General features: G+C 41.4%; 2 protein-coding genes across 4 annotated transcripts in view; one reads left to right on the forward strand and one right to left on the reverse strand.

Annotated features, from left to right (window-relative positions):
* MPP7 (MAGUK p55 scaffold protein 7) overlaps positions 1–16,397 on the forward strand; it is a 254,694-nt gene that overhangs the window by 29,710 nt on the left and 208,587 nt on the right. The window contains exon 1 of one of the 3 annotated variants that reach the window (XM_071215471.1): positions 3,009–3,190. The exons of the other annotated variants lie outside the window; for them this stretch is intronic. The gene's annotated coding sequence lies outside the window, so the exon portion shown is untranslated. Of the gene's footprint in view, positions 1–3,008; positions 3,191–16,397 lie in introns of those variants that run through there. 3 annotated transcript variants of the gene reach the window in all.
* LOC139439074 (uncharacterized) overlaps positions 1–16,397 on the reverse strand; it is a 60,508-nt gene that overhangs the window by 24,012 nt on the left and 20,099 nt on the right. The gene's annotated exons all lie outside the window — the stretch shown is intronic.

Below are 16,397 nucleotides of genomic sequence, written 5' to 3' on the forward strand. Positions count from 1 at the left end.
CCACCTCTAAGATTCCTTCCCTGAGGAATCTTCCTTCCAACCCCTGGCTGAAGAGATTAATCCTGTCCCAACAGATGAAAATGCAAAGGAATACCCTGAGGTCAGTATCTTGCAAGGCATTTCTAATCCTTCTCCTTACCCACCCCCACCATTCCTTTTTTCTTGGAGACCTATTACTAGACTAAAATCACAACAAGCCCCCAAAGGTGAAATATAAAGTGTGACCCATGAGGAAGTACTCTATACTCTAAAAAGAACTGCATGAGTTTTCCAACTTATATACACAGAAATCAGGGAGTGTATACTAAGGGTATGGGATAATGGTGGAAGGAATATAAAGTTGAATCAGGCTGAGTTTATTGATGTGGGCCCACCAAACAAGTTCTAGATTCAGTGCTGTAACTCAAGGGCTTAGAAAGGGCTTCACCAGTTAGTTTGGGCGGCTGACTGAAACATGTACCAAAAGATGGCCTAGCATGTCTGAGGTTGAGATGCCCTGTTTGCCCTGGCGTACTGTAGAAGAGGGAATTCTAAGGCATAGAGATTGGAATGCTAAAATGGATTTACCATTTAAGACCTGCCCACCCACCCTAGCAATGTCCAGAGGACACATCTTTAACCAGGACTATGAGGAATAAATTTGTAAGACTAACTCCATCTTCCCTGAAGAGCTCTGTGGTTCTCCTCTTTAGTCCAGATACTGCTATAGGAACTGCAGTAATAAAACTAGAATCCTTAAACATCGTGGGGTTGATTGGATCTCCAGCCCTTGAAAGTCAAGTATCAACAGATAATCAACAAAGACAAGGTGGGCGTGGCCGCCACAATGAAAGGCAGATTCTGTGCTGCAATCCAGTGTCTGCAGAGCTGTGGTGTTCGCTGACAGGTCATGGGATACCTAGAAGTGGTGAAATACATGGGCAATCTGCTAAATTCCTACGTGATCTGTATAAGCAGAAGAGTTCTAGGTTGAGTGAAAAAAACCCTGACTTGAATTAAAGACACAGAGAATCATCGCCCCTTAAACAATTCCCAGACTTGAGACAGTTTACAGACCCAGAACCCCTTGAATGAGGAGAAGACCAGGTCCCCTTGGGGAAGGATCCTGGTAAATTGCCAAAAATTTATACTATTAATCTTCCAGCTTTCCCCAAGGAGACCTAGAGCCTTTTTTTTTTTAATCCCCCCCCTTGCGACTTTTTGTATGCTGTCTGCTCTCTCTGTCCATTTTGCTGTACATTCTTCTGTGTCTCTATTTATTTATTCTCCCCTCACCCCTTGTGGCTTGCTGGCTGTCTGCTCTGTGTTCATTTTCTGCCCGCTTTTCTGTGTTCTTGCTTGTCTCCCTTATTTTTTTGTTGCGTCACCTTTGCTAAGTCAGCTCTCTGTGGCATCCATGGGCCAGGTGGTGCTCCGCAACATGCGGGCCAGCCTGCCTTCACAAGGAGGCCCCGGGACGCGAACCGAGGGCCTCCCATGTGGTAGACAGGAGCCCAGCTGATTGAGAGCCAGTTCCCGACCTATAGCCTTTTACCAGAGTAACTGTGCACTGGGGAAAAGGAAATGATCAGACATTTTGGGGATTATTAGACCCTGGCTCAGAAGTGACCTTAATTCCAGGAGACCCAATGTCGCTGTGGTCCAGGTCAGGTGATTGATGGAGTTTTAGCTCAGGTCTGTCTCACAGTGGGTCCAGTGGGTCCCTGGACCCATTCTGTGATTATTTCCTCCATTCTAGAATATATAATTGGAATAAACATACTCAGTAATTGGCAGAATCCCCACATTGGCTCCCTGACTTGTGGAGAGAGGGCTATTATGGTTGGAAAGGCCACGTGGAAGCCACTAGAACTGCCCCTACCTAGCAAAATAGTATAATAAATAAAAAAACAATACTGGATTCTGGAGGTATTGCAGAGATTAGTGACACCATGAAGGATGCCAGGAGCGGTGATTCCCACCACATCCCCAGTTAAACTCTATTTGGCCTCTACAGCAAACAGATGGATCTTGGAGGATGACAATAGATTATCATGAACTTAACCAGGTGGTGACTCCAATCGCAGCTGCTGTCCCAGATGTGGTATCACTGAGCAAATCAACACATCCCCTGGTACCTAGTATATAGCTATTGACCTGGAAAATGCTTTTTTCTCAGTTGCCATTAATAAGGCAGTTGCTTTCAGCTGGCATGACCAGCAGTATACCTTCACTGTCCTGCCTCAGGGGTATATCAGCTCTCCAGCCCTATGTCATAATATGTCTTCTGGGACCTCGATCCTCTTGCTCACTAAAGACATCACACTGGTTCATTATATTGATGATATCATGCTTATAGGACCTAGTGAGCAAGAAGTAGTGACAACTCTAGACTTATTGGTAAGGCATTTGCATGAGAGAAGATGGGAGATAAATCCAGCAAAAATACAGGGACACTTTTTTGGGTTTGCTACTATGGCCCACTTACCAAGTGACCAGAAAAGCTGCCAGTTTTGATTGGGGACCAGGATAAGTGAAGGCACTGTGTCAAGTCCAGGCTGCTGTGCAAATGACACTACCACTTGGACCATATGATTCAGCAGATCAGTGGTGCTAAAAGTGTCAGTCGCAAATAGAGGTGCCATCTGGAGCCTTTGGCAGACCCCTAAAGGAGAATCACAACTCAGACCTTTAGGATTTTGGAGCAAAGCCCTGCCATCCTCTGCAGATAACTCCTCTCCTTTTGAGAAATAGCTTTTGGGCTGCTATGTGGCCTTGTAGAGTCTGAATGCTTACCCTTATGCCAAGTTACTGTGAGACCTGAGTTGCCTGTCACGAGCTGGGTATTGTCTGACCCACCAGATCATACATTTGTGCGAGCACAGCAGCACTCCATAATATAATAAAGTGGAAGTGGTATATACAAGATAGGGCTTAAGCAGGTCCTGAAATCATGAGTAAGTTACCTGAGGAAGTAGCCCAAATGCCCATGGTCCACTTTGCCATGTTACCTTCTCTTTCCTAGCCCACAGCTTTGGCCTCTTGGGGAGCCCTTTACAACACTTGACTGAGGATGGAAAACTTGGTACTGGTTTACAGATGACATCCTGGGATATCCCTGAAGGACAGTGGTGAGGGCAAATTCTCCCAGTGGGCAGAACTTCAAGCAGTTTACCTGTTGGTTCATTTTGCTTGGAAGAAATGGCCGAAGGTATGTGTGTATCCTAATTCATGGGCTGTTGCCAATGGTCTGGCTGGATGGTCAGGGTCTTGGAAGGAACATGTTTAGAAAATTGGTGACAAGGAGGTCTGGGGAAGAGGTATATGGATACACTTTTCTGAGTGGGCAAAAAACATGAAAATATTTGTGTTCCACGTGGGTACTCACCAGAGGGTGATTTCAGCAGAGGAAGATTTTAATAATCAAGTGGATAAGATGACCCGCTCTATGGCTAATGCTCAGCCTCTTTCCCCAGCCACTCCTATCATTGCCCAATGGGCTTTTGAACAAAGTGGCCATGGAGGTAGGAATGGAGATTATGCATGGGCTCAGTAACATAGACTTTCCCTCACCAAGGCTGAATTGGCTGCAGCCACTGCTGAGTGCCCAGTCTGCCAGCAGCAGAGACTCATACTCAGCCCCCAATATGGCACCATTCCCTGAGGTGATCAGCCTGTTACCTGGTGGCAGATTGACTACATTGGACCACTTCCACCATGGAAGGGACAACGATTTGTTTTAACTGGAATAGACACATACTCTGATATGGGTTTGCATTTCCTGCACACAATGCTTCTTCCAAAATTACCATCGATGGACCTAACTGAATGTCTTATCCAATGCCTTGGCATTCCACACAGCATTGCTTATGATCAAGGAACCCATTTCACAGCAAATGATGGGTGGAATGGCACATGCCCATGGAATTCACTGGCCTTACCATGTTCCCCATCATCCTGAAGATAGATAGAACAGTAGGATGGCCTTTTGAAGACTCAAATAAGGCGCCAAGTAGGTTGTAGTACCTTGCAGGGCTGGGCAGTTTTCTCATACAGGAGGCTTTGTATGCTCTAAATCAACGTCCACTCTATGGTGCTGTTTCTCCCATAGCCAGAATTCACAAGTCCAGTCAAGGGGTGGAAATGAAAGTGGCACCATTCGTTATTACCCCTAGTGATCCACTAGGAAAATTTCTACTTACTGTCCCTGCAACCGTAAACTCTGCTAGTCTACAGGTCTTAGTTCCAAAAGGAGGAGTGCTTTCACAGGGAGCACAACAGTGATTCCATTGAACTGAAAGTTAAGACTGTCACTTGGTCACTTTGAGCTCCTCATACCTCTGAATCGTTAGGCAAAGAAGGTAATTACTGTACCGGCTGGGGTGATTGATCCTGATGATCAAGGGGAAATAGGACTGCATCTATCTAAATAATGGAATTAAAGTAGAGTTTGCTTGGAATCCAGGAGATCCTTTAGGGCAGGGGCTCTTAACAAGGAGTCTGTGAGCTTGAAATGAAATAAAAAAAAAAAAACCAGTAATTTTGTGGGGACATGTTGATGTGGGTGTGATATACTTATTAAATAATGTACAGTGTGGTGTGGGTTTAGTAACGGGTCTGTGGTTTTCACCTGACTGGCACAGGGGTTAAGAACCCGTGCTCTAGAGTGTCTCTTAGTTCTGCCATTGGCCTTGATTAAAGTCTGGAAAATTGCAACAACCCAATCTGAGCAGGACTAACAATGGCCCAGAATCTTCAGGAATGAAAGTTTGGGCAAAGAACCATGACCAGCTGAGGTGCTTGCTGAGGGTAACGGGAACATGGAATGGTTAGTAGAAGAAGATAGTGATATTTTTGAACTTCAACCACATGACCAGTTACAGAAATGAAGACTGTCACGGTCATAAATAAGTCTTCCTTGTTTTGTTATGAGTGTGATTGTCTATGTACATAAAATGAATATCTTTGTTTTTTTCCTGAACCTTTCCCTTATTATATGACATAAGTTGTATTAATTTCATGTCATAATATTTAAGGATGTGAAGTTTAACAATGAATATTACCTGAGGACTTGCACCCTATTCTGTAGGGTTGTGTGCAGGACCGTTGAATATTGTTAGGCAGAAACATATATATGCTTTTATTTAGAGACTAAGTATGATTTAAGGTGATATATATGGCTGCCAAGGTGACAAGGGGTGGACTCTGATGATTAGGGTATTGTGTTAACTTGGCCAGGTTATTGTGCCCAGTTGTTCAGTCAGGCAAGTATTAGGCTAATTGTAACACTAAGACATTTATGGACTTTAGTCATCAGTGAGCTCATTGCATAGATGGCTCGTTACATATACAATCAACCAAGGAGATTGCCATCAGGAACAAGTGATGTTTTATCCAATCAGTTGAATGCCTTAAATTTTAGGAAGTGATTTCAGCATTCAGAGAGAATTTCCAGCTCAACTTCAGAAAGCCAGGATCTCCTGGGAGCTCATCTAGGACCTTCATTGGATCCCTTGATTTGCATCCTGCCTGTGGAACTTGGACTTGTGCATCCCCACTGTCATGTGAGAGAATTTTATAAAATTTCATACAGATATCTCCTATTCTGTTTCCAAGAGAACCATGACTAATATACCACCCTGTTCTTTCCATTTTGTATTGGTGTCTTATATTTTTTACAATTCATGGAATTACATTCTTGTACTACTAGCTATAGTCCATCATCTACGTAGGGTTCATGTGTTATGTAGTCCATGCTTTATCTTTCAATTTTTATTCTATTGATATACACATCCTAAAGTTTCCTCCTCACCTATACAGTTCAGTTCTTTGATTATACTCACAGTAATGTGCTACCATCACAACCATTCATTTCCAAATCTTCACCTAATCAGTCCAAATAGAAATTCTGTACAAAATAAGCATCATTTACCTGTTCTGTAACCCCACTCTATCTTCTCGTAACCTATACTCTTGACTCTAAGAGTTTGCTTATTGTAATAAGTTTATAACAGTGAAATGCCCTTTTGTGTCTGGCTTATTTCACTCAACATGTCTTGCAGATTCATCCATGTTGTCTGATGCCTCATTACTTCATTCCTTCTTACGGCTGAATAATATTGCATTGTGTGTATATTCCACAGTTCGTTTATTCATCAGTTGATAGGCGCTTGGGTTGCTTCCATCTTTTGACAATTGTGAATAATGCCACTATGAACACAGCTGTGCAATTATCTGTTTGAGTCCCTGCTTTCAGTTCTTCCGGATATATACTTAGAAGCGAGATTGCTGGATCATGTGGTAATTTTATACTTAGCTTCCTGTGGAACTGCAAAACTGTCTTCCGTAGTAACTGCAATATTTTGTTACGTTCCCACCAGCAATGAATGAGTGTTTCTCTATGTCTTCTCTAATACTTGTAGTTTTCTGGTATTTTAATATGGACCAATCTAGTAAGTGGGAAATGATAACTCATTGTGGTTTTGGTTCGCATTTCTCTAGTAGCTTAGTGATGTTGAAGACCTTTTCAAGTGCTTTTTAAAACTATTTGTATTTCCTCTTTGGAGAAATGTCTATTCAGGTCTTTTGCCCATTTAAAAATTTTGTTGTCTATTTATTGTCGAGTTGTAGGATCTCTTTATATATCATGGGTATATAAAGAGAAGTCACACATCTGGATATATAAAGGGATATCATCTTTGTCAGATGTGTGATTTCCAAATATTTTCTTTCATTGAGCGGACTGTCTTTTTGCTTTCTTGACAAAGTCCTTTGACGTACAAAAGTGTTTAATTTTGAGGAGGTCCCATTTATCTATTTTTTTCTTTCATTGCTTGTACTTTTGGTGTAAAGTCTAAGAAATCATTGCCTACCACATGATCTTGAAAGATGCTTCTGTGCATTTTCTTCTAGGAGTTTTATAATCCTGGTTCTTACGTTTAGGTTTTTGACCCATTTTTAGTTGATTTTTATATATGGTGTGGATAGGGGTGCTCTTTCATTCTTTTGTATGTGAATATCTAGTTCTCCAGCGTCATTTGTTGAAGACACTATTCTTTCCCAGTGAAATGGGCTTGGCAGCCTTGTCAAAAATCAGTTGGCCGTAGGTGTGATGATCTATTTCTGAACTCTCAATTCAGTTTCATTGGTCAATATATCTATTTGCCCTTGCTGTACCTTGCTGTTTTGACCACTTCAGCTTTGTAATATGTTTTTTTTTTTTTAGATTTATTTTTTAAAATTTATTTCTCTCCCCTTCAGCCTCCCACCCCCGCCCCCAGTTGTCTGTTCTCTGCGTCCATTTGCTGTGTGTGTTCTTCTGTGACCACTTCTATCCTTAGCGGCACGAGGAATCTGTGTTTTCTTTTCGTTGCGTCATCTTGTTGTGTCGCTATCCGTGTGTGCGGCGCCGTTCTTGGGCAGGCTGCATTTTCTTTCATATTGGATGGCTCTCCTTACGGGGCGCACTCCTTGCGCTTGGGGCTCCCCTATACGGGGGACATCCCTGCATGGCACGGCACTCCTTGCGTGCATCAGCACTGCGCATGGGCCAGCTCCACACGGGTCAAGGAGGCCCGGGGTTTGAACTGCGGACCTCCACGTGGTAGGTGGACGACACCCTATCCATTGTGCCAAGTCCGCTTCCCTGTAATATGCTTTAAAGTCAGGAAGTGAGAGTCCTCCAACTTTGCTCTTCTTTTTCAAGACTTTTTTTTTTTTTGGCTGTTTGGGGCCCCTTACCCTTACAAATAAATTTGGTAATGAACTTTTCCATTTCTGCAAAGTAGGCTGTTGGAATTTTGATTGGGATTGCGTTGAATCTGTAAATCAATTTGGGTAGAATTGACATCTTAATGATATTTAGTCTTTCAGTTCATAAACATGGAATGTCTTTCCCTTTTTTAAAGTCTGAATTTTTAAAGCAATATTTTGTAGTCTTCTGTGTACAAGTCCTTTGCATACTTGGTTAAATTTATTCCTAGATATTTGATTCATTTAGTTGCTATTGTAAGTGGAATTTTTTTCTTGATTTCCTCCTCAGATTGCTTATTACTAGTGTATAGAAACACTCCTGATTTTTGTGTGTTCATCTTGTCTCACACCTCTTTGTTGAACTTGCTAATTAATCTCTCATAACTTTGTTGCAGATATTTTGGTATTTTCTCAATGTAGGATCATGGTATTTGCAAATAGTGAAACTTTTACTTCTTTCTTTCTAATTTGGATGCTTTCTGTTTCTTTTTCTTGTGTAATTGTTCTGGTTAGAACTTCAGGGCAGTGTTAGATAACAGTGGTGACAGGGGTCATCCTTGTCTTATTCCAGATCTTAGAGGGAAAGCTTTCAGTCTTTCTCCATTGACAACAGTACTAACTGTGGGTTTTTCATATATGCTCTTTATCATGTTGAGGAATTTTCCTATTTTCAAGTGTTTTTATCAAGAAGGGATGCTGGTTTATGTCAGATGCCTTTTTTGTGTCGATTGAGATCATCATATGTTTTTTCTTTCATTTTGTTAATGTGGTATATTACATTGATTGATTTTCTCATGTTTAACCTGTGTACCTGGGATAAGACCCACTTGATCATGTATAATTTTTTTTTAAGATTTATTTATTTAAAAAGATTTATTTATTTATTTAATTTCCCCCCCTCCCCCGGTTGTCTGTTCTCTGTGTCTATTTGTTGCATCTTATTTCTTTGTCCGCTTCTGTTGTCGTCAGCGGCACGGGAAGTGTGGGCGGCGCCATTCCTGGGCAGGCTGCACTTTCTTTTGCACTGGGCGGCTCTCCTTACAGGGTACACTCCTTGCGCGTGGGACTCCCCTATGCGGGGGACACCCCTGCGTGGCGCGGCACATGGGCCAGCTCCACACGGGTCAAGGAGGCCTGGGGTTTGAACCGCGGACCTCCCATGTGGTAGACGGACGCCCTAACCACTGGGCCAAGTCTGTTTCCCAAGATTTATTTTTTATTTATTTCTCCCCCCCCCCCACAGTTGTCTGCTCTCTGTGTCCATTTACTGTGTGTTTTTCTGTGACTGCTTCTATCCTTAATAGTGGCATGAGGAATCTTTCTTTTTGTTGCCTCATCTTGTTGTGTCAGCTCTCCCGTGTGTGTGGTGCCATTATTGGGCAGGCTGCACTTTCTTTCATGCTGGGCGGCTCTCCTTACAGGGCGCACTCCTTGCGCGTGGGGCTCCCCTACGTGGGGGACACCCCTGCGTGGCAGGGGACTCCTTGCGCGCATCAGCACTGCGCATGGGCCAGCTCCACATGGGTCAAGGATGCCTGGAGTTTGAACTGCAGACCTTTCATGTGGTAGGCGGATGCCATATCCATTGGACCAAGTCCGCTTCCCTGTATAATTCTTTTAATGTGTGCGTTTGGATTCGATTTGCAAGTATTTTGCTGAGGATTTGCATCTCTGTTGATAAGAGAAATTCATCTGAAATTTTCCTGTAGTATCCTTATCTGGCTTTGGTTTTAGGATGATTTTGGTCTCATACAATGAGTTAGGTAGTGTTCCCTCCTGTCCAGTTTCTTAAGAGTTTGAGCAGGATTGGTGTTAATTTCTTGGAATGATTGGTAAAATTCACCTGTGAAGCCATCTGGTCCTGGGCTTTTCTTTGTTGGAAGGTTTCTTTGTTGTGAGGTCTTCTGTTTCTTCTAGAGTCAGAGTATGTTGTTTATTTCTAGGAATTTGTCCATTTTATCTAAGGTGTATAATTTGTTGGTGTATAGTTGTTCATAGTATTATCTTATACATTTTATTTCTGTGGGTTCAGTAGTAATTTCCTTCCCTCTTATTTCTAATTTTGTTTATTTGCATCTTCTCTTTTTTATTTGTCATACTAGCTAATTATCAATTTCATTGTTCTCAAAGAGCCAACTTTTATTTTTGTTCTATTTTTTTAAATTACCAATTTTGTTTATTTCTGCTCTGATCTTCATGTCTTCTCCTTGTTTTGTGATTAGTTTGCTGCTATTTGTCTAGTTCCTTCAGGTGGGCAGTTAGGGCTTTGATTTTAACTCTTCTTTAATATAAACATTTAGAGCTATAAATTTTTCCTCTCAGTGCTGCCTTTGCTGCATTCTATAAGTTTTCATGTGTTGTATTCTTGTTTTCATTCGTTTCAAGATTTTTACCGATTTATCTTGCAATTTCTTCTTTACCTTAGTGATTGTTGAGGAGTGTTCTTTTTTTCATTAAAAAATTTTATTTTTAAATTTCTCTTCCCTTCCCCGCCCCCTGCCCCAGTTGTCTGCTCTCAGTGTCCATTAGCTGTGTGTTCTTCTGTGTCCACTTGTATTCTTGTCAGTGGCACCTGGAATCTGTGTCTCGTTTTGTTGCATCATCCTGCTGCGTCAGCTCTCCACGTGTGCAGTGCCGCTCCTGGGCAGGCTGCACTTTTTTCACGTGGGGTGACTCTCCTTGCAGGGTGCACTCCTTGTACGTGGGGCTCCCCTATGCGGGGGACACCCGTGTGTGGCACAGCACTCCTTCCACGCATCAGCACTGCACGTGGGCCAGCTTATCGCATGAGTCAGGAGGCCTTGGGTTTGAACCTTGGACCTCCCATGTGGTAGGCGGATGCTCTATCTGTTGGGCCAAATCCGCTTCCCAAGAGTGTGTTCTTTAACATCTTATATTTGTAGATTTTCCAGTTCTCTGTACATTAATTGATTTCCTGCTTCATTCCATCATGGTCAGAAAAAGTGCTTTTATAATTTCAATCTTTTAAAATTTATTGGTTTTAGTTTCGTGACCCAACATGTGGTCTCTCCTGGACAATGATCCATGTGCACTTGAGAAGAATATATATCCTGCTGTTCTGGGTTACATGTTGTGTATTTGTCTTTTCTATCTAATTCATTTATCATATTATTCAAGTGCTGTGTTTCCTTATTGATTCTGTCTAGATGTTCAGTCTGTTGATGAGAGTGGTGTATTGAAATCTCCAGCTGTTATTGTTGAGACATCTGTTTTTCCTTTAAGTTTTGCCAGTACTTGTCTCATGTATTTTGGGCTACCATGGTTCAGTGCATATAAATATTTATGATTATTATTTCTTCTTGGTGGATTGTTCCTTTTATTAACATATCTTTTTTTTGTTTTTTTTGTAATAGTTTCACATTTAAAGCTTATTTTGTCTCATATTAGTATAGCTACCCCATTCTTGGCTGCTGTTTGCATGGGATGTCTTTTTCCAGTCTTTCACTTTCAACGTGTTTGTGTTATTGAGGCTAAGGTGAGTCTCTTGTAAACAGCGTATAGTTGGATCATGCTTTTTTATCCATTCTGTCATTTGATTCCAGAGTTTAATCCATTAACACTAAATGTTATTACTGTAAAGGTGGTGATAACTTAGGTCATTTTTTCCTTTGGTTTTTATATGTCATATCTTTTTTGGTCATTCTCTTTACCTTATTTATCTTTACTGATAATAATTCATTTCTTCATCCTACTCCAAGCCACTGTCTCCTGTCTTTTCCTTTTAGTCTGCAGAACTCCCTTAGGTATTTCTTATATGGCAGGTCTCTTGTTGACAGACTCTCTCACTTTCTGTTTATCTCAATATTTTAAACTCTCATTTTTGAAGGACCATTTTGTTGGATAAAGAGTTTTTGGCTTACAGTTTTTCAGTATCTTAAATATATCATACCAGTGTTTTCTTGCCTCCCTGGTTTCTGAGGAGATATTGGCACTTAGTCTTATTGTGGATTCCTTGTATGTGATGAATCACTTCTCTCTTGCTGCATTCAGAATTCTCTCTATCTTTGGCATTCGCCATTCTGATTGGTATGTGTGTCAGAGTGGGTCTATTATGATTTATTCTATTTGGTGTACATTGCCCTTCTTGTACATGTGTCTTTCACAAGAGTTGGGAAATTTTTGGCCATGGTTTCCTCTGATATTCTTTCTGCTCCCTTTCCCACCTCTTCTTCTTGGACACCCATAATACGTATTTTTGTGTGCTTCATGCTGTCATTCAAGTCCCTGAGACCCTGTGCATTTTTTCCCATTCTTCTATTTGTTCTTTTGTCTATTAAGATTTAGATTGTTCCTTCTTCTAGTTTGCTGATCCTTATGCCTCTTCAAATCTGCTATTGTATGCCTTTAGTGTATTTTTTATTTTTTCTTTAATTTTTATTTTATTTTATTTTTTTTCTAGTGTATTTTTTAAATCTCTGCTGTTTTGGCTTTCATCACAATAATTTCTGTTATGTTTCTTTTTATACTTTTGGATCCTTCTTTATACTCACATAGCATCTTCTTAATATCCTTTAGCTCTCTAGCCTATTTTTTTTCATCTCCTTGAATTGATTTAGATTTGTTTAAACATGAGTGATTAGTTCTACATTCTATATCTCCTCTGATTTTTTAATTTGTTCCCTTGACTTGGCCATTTCTTTCTCTTTCTTAATATTGCTTCTAATTTTTTGCTGATGTCTGGGCTCCTGATTATCTCAAAGCATTTCTCTGAAGGTCAGTTTCCTCTTGCCTGGGTTTTTATTGTTGATTGGCTCTGTGTTAAGACTCTTCTTTGGGGAAGCAGATTTGGCTGAATGGATAAAGCATCCACCTACCACATGGGCAGTCCAAGGTTCAATCCCAGAGCCTCCTGACTTGTGTGATGAGCTGACCCACGCACAGTGCTGATGCGCACAAGGAGTGCCATGCCACTCAGGAGTGTCCCCTGCAAAGAGGAGCCCCACACGCAAGGAGAGTGCCCCATAAGGAGAGCTGCCCAGCATGAAAAAAGTGCAGCCTGCCCAGGAGTGGTGCCACACACATGGAGAACTGATGCAACAATTTGAAGCAACAGAAAGAGACAAGGATTCCCGGTGCCACTGACAAGAATATAAGCGGAAACAGAAGAACACACAGTGAATGGACACAGAGAGCAGACAACTGGGCGGGGGGAGGTGGGGGAAGGAGAGAAAAATAAAAAATAAATCTTTAAAAAAAAAAAAGACTCTTCTTTGACACTTGCTGCAGCTTATCCTAGACCTTTTGAATAGCCCATGTTTAATCATATTTTCTCCATGCTTCTTCATCTGATTCTTGCTCTGGATATATGGTACAATTTTTAAGATTGCATTTTTTGTGCAATTGTTTTACGTTCAGGAGAAAGCTTCCTTTCCTCTGTTCCTTTTCACTGGTACTTCTCTTTTTTTTTATTTTTATAAATTATTAATCACATTCTTTTTTTTTTTAAAGATTTATTTATTTTATTTCTCTCCCCTCCCCCCCCACCCTGGTTGTCTCTTCCCTGTGTCTATTTGCTGCATCTTCTTTGTCCACTTCTGTTGTCGTCAGCGGCATGGGAATCTGTGTTTCTTTTTGTTGTGTCATCTTCTTGTGTCAGCTCTCCATGTGTGCAGCGCCATTCCTGGGCAGGCTGCTCTTTCGTGCTGGGCAGCTCTCCTTACGGGCGCACTCCTTGCGTGTGGGGCTTCCCTACGCGGGGGACACCCCTGCGTGGCACGGCACTCCTTGTGCGCACCAGCACTGTGTGTGGGCCAGCTCCACATGGGTCAAGGAGGCTTGGGGTTTGAACCGTGGACCTCCCATGTGGTAGATGCATGCCCTAACCACTGGGCCAAGTCTGCTGCCTGGTACTTCTCTTTGTTTTTGTTTTGCCTCCATAGTTTTTTAAACACCTTTTGTTGTTTCTAGGTACTTTTGCATGGGGGGCAAATTCTGGGAGGAGGGTCACCTTGGAGAGGAATTTCCCACAGTCAGTATTTCCCAGTCATAATTGGGCCAGGGACCCATGAAGGGGTTGTCTCTAAAGTGCCTTGGTGAGGGAATCAGGAAAGAAATATGTCAGAAGCCTCTTTGATGTTTCCCCAAAGTTGTTCATTAGTGGCGTGCCCAGCAAATGCTGCCCAAAGGGTAACTGTTCCCCAGAGCCCTGAGGAGGCACTGTCTTTAAATCTCCATCACCTATGCCTCTGTCTGGGGTGGGATTGAAACAATGGTTGTTGCTGCCTTTGGGGCAGGTTGGAATAGGAGCTCAGAGCTGGGACCCAGCAATACAAATTTGCTTATTAAAAGCTGTGTTCAGTACTCAGCTGTGCCCACCCTGTTCTGGGGAAGAGGATTTTATGTCCCTTTCTGTCCACAGTGAGCTAGCCAAAGGACTAGACCCCAAGGCATCCCACCATGAGATTTGGGGATAGGCGCCAGCAGTTGCAACTCAGACGGTGCAGTTCACAGTTCTTTACCATAATTTATCAGTCTCTTACTCCTGCTCTTCCGTGGATGCTGTGTGGTGTTGTTCAGGCCTCTGGAGCTCCAGAACAGTTGTTTCAGACAGTTTCTACCTGTTTAAAAGCTGTTTTGTTGGAAAGATTGAGTCCTGGAGCTTTCTACTCTACCATAATCCCTGGAAGAATGCTTGATTTGGGGAATTCTTGCTATATTTTGTGTACCAGTTCCACTCTGGGGCATGGCTTCCTGGTTTTTCTTCTTCTCACCCTTGGGAAGAGTACCATTATTTGGTGTGTCAACAAAAATAGTACATTTTGTACTATTTTCCATGTTCCTCTTCTGTTTCTGCTATTATGCTTTTTCACTGTTTTCCAATTGTGGCTTAGGTAACTTACTATCCTCCAACTCTTACTGCCATTTCCTTAACTTAAACTCTAAGCTAGACCCAGCTAGTCCCAAGACCTGCCTCAGGAAACAATTGCCTGAAAATAAGTAGATCTTAAAGTCAGTAAAACTGTAACTATCTGACCTTTTCCTCCTTGTGTAAACAATACAAACATCTACTTCTTTGATCATAATCAGAGCATTCTGTGGAAGCCATACATACCTCTACATGTCTTGAAAAACATCCTTAAACTTATGTACCTTTAATCTTGAGCCAAGTGCTGCATTCTTTTAGAGTTATGCTTTTGGCCTCACTTGCACGTGTTAACATGATAGAAAGACCCACCACCACCTTCTCAGTAGGCCCAGACAATCAAGCTTGGAAACACCATTTCTCCTCCTGCTGCCAAGGACGAGGACCCCACAAAGCTGCCTGATAAAATGTTCATTTACTCGCCATGCTGGACTTTTCTGAATTGTTCTTTGGTCTGAAGTGTCTCTCTTAGTTTGGTGGGAAGTTGTCATTTTTTATCTTTCCTTGCTTTAGTCAGAGCACCAGTATCACAGGGCTCTGGTAAAATCCAACATTTTTGGCATCGCTTGGCACTCTCTCAGCTTTATTCACTTACCTCTGTGGACCACTGAATTCTGAGCTCTATTCTTTCTTAGAATGTGATCTTTTCCTAGATAGATTTCCTTTGTAATTGTGCCGGAAGACACAGAAAAGAGTTCCTGATTAATTTAGGACATAACTTACAGTCTCTTTTAGACTACTCCAGATTCCTTTTGAACAGTCAGTAGCAGCTAATTTTGTTTAAAGTATAAAATGACACTTTGGTTATTCCACTTGCTCTATAATAGAATCATTACTTTTTATATGAAGTAGTAACAGATGAAATATTATTTAATGGCTAGTATATTAAATTAAAAAAATGAAGCTATTCCAACTTCTCCGAGCATCAGCAGCCATATATTCTTTTCCTCCCTCCTATTCTCTTCTTTCCAGATATCTAATTGAAAATGTATCTGTTTACATGTTTTTCAAAGTAAGAATATATATAAAATTTAAGCAAATCTTTATAAAAACTCAGTTAATAAAAAGGTGAAATATAGTTAAGAGTTATTCACCTGTATCTGATGATTATGCATCAGCAAATGCTACTGAAATGAAATTATTTTCTGAAAGATGTTTCTAGGCTTTACATAGTTGTAACTTGTCATTTCTTTCATTATTTGGGGAATCCATCAAGATCTTATATTACTTCTGTTCATTACTTTCTTTATTGATCCAGGAATATATGTTAAAATATCCTGTATAATGTATGTGCTACAGATGTGTTAAGCAGTCCTCCCAGGGCTTTATCCACTGGGCACAGTGCCTTCCAGTAATGATGTCACTCTCATTCGTGTGTGTTTCGGCTTGGTTTCCTAAAGGGTGACATTTCAGCTAGTATACTGGATATACTCTTGGAAGTGTGTCATGCTCATGAACTCAGTTTTCTATGTCACGCACATTCTCACACATGGTTAAGGACTGTGGAGCTGGAGAGGCCTCCCTTTTACCCAGTGTAAAATATGCATCCACCCCCATGCATACTCATTCTCCCAGACAGCATCATCTCCATTTCCTTCACTGTGCTAACCACATTTATTGGTTGTTTCTTTGACTACTTATGTTTTGTCTTTTTTTATCTGCTAGACTTTGAGGACTACAAGCTCTGTGAAGACAAGAGCCATGTTCCCCAAAATATACCCAGCACCTAAAGGCAGTATCTGACTCATAGTAAATATTCTAGTCTGTTGATTGACTGGATGGA

The sequence above is a fragment of the Dasypus novemcinctus genome, chromosome 5 (genome assembly GCF_030445035.2).
Source record: "Dasypus novemcinctus isolate mDasNov1 chromosome 5, mDasNov1.1.hap2, whole genome shotgun sequence".
Taxonomy (NCBI): Eukaryota; Metazoa; Chordata; class Mammalia; order Cingulata; family Dasypodidae; genus Dasypus; species Dasypus novemcinctus.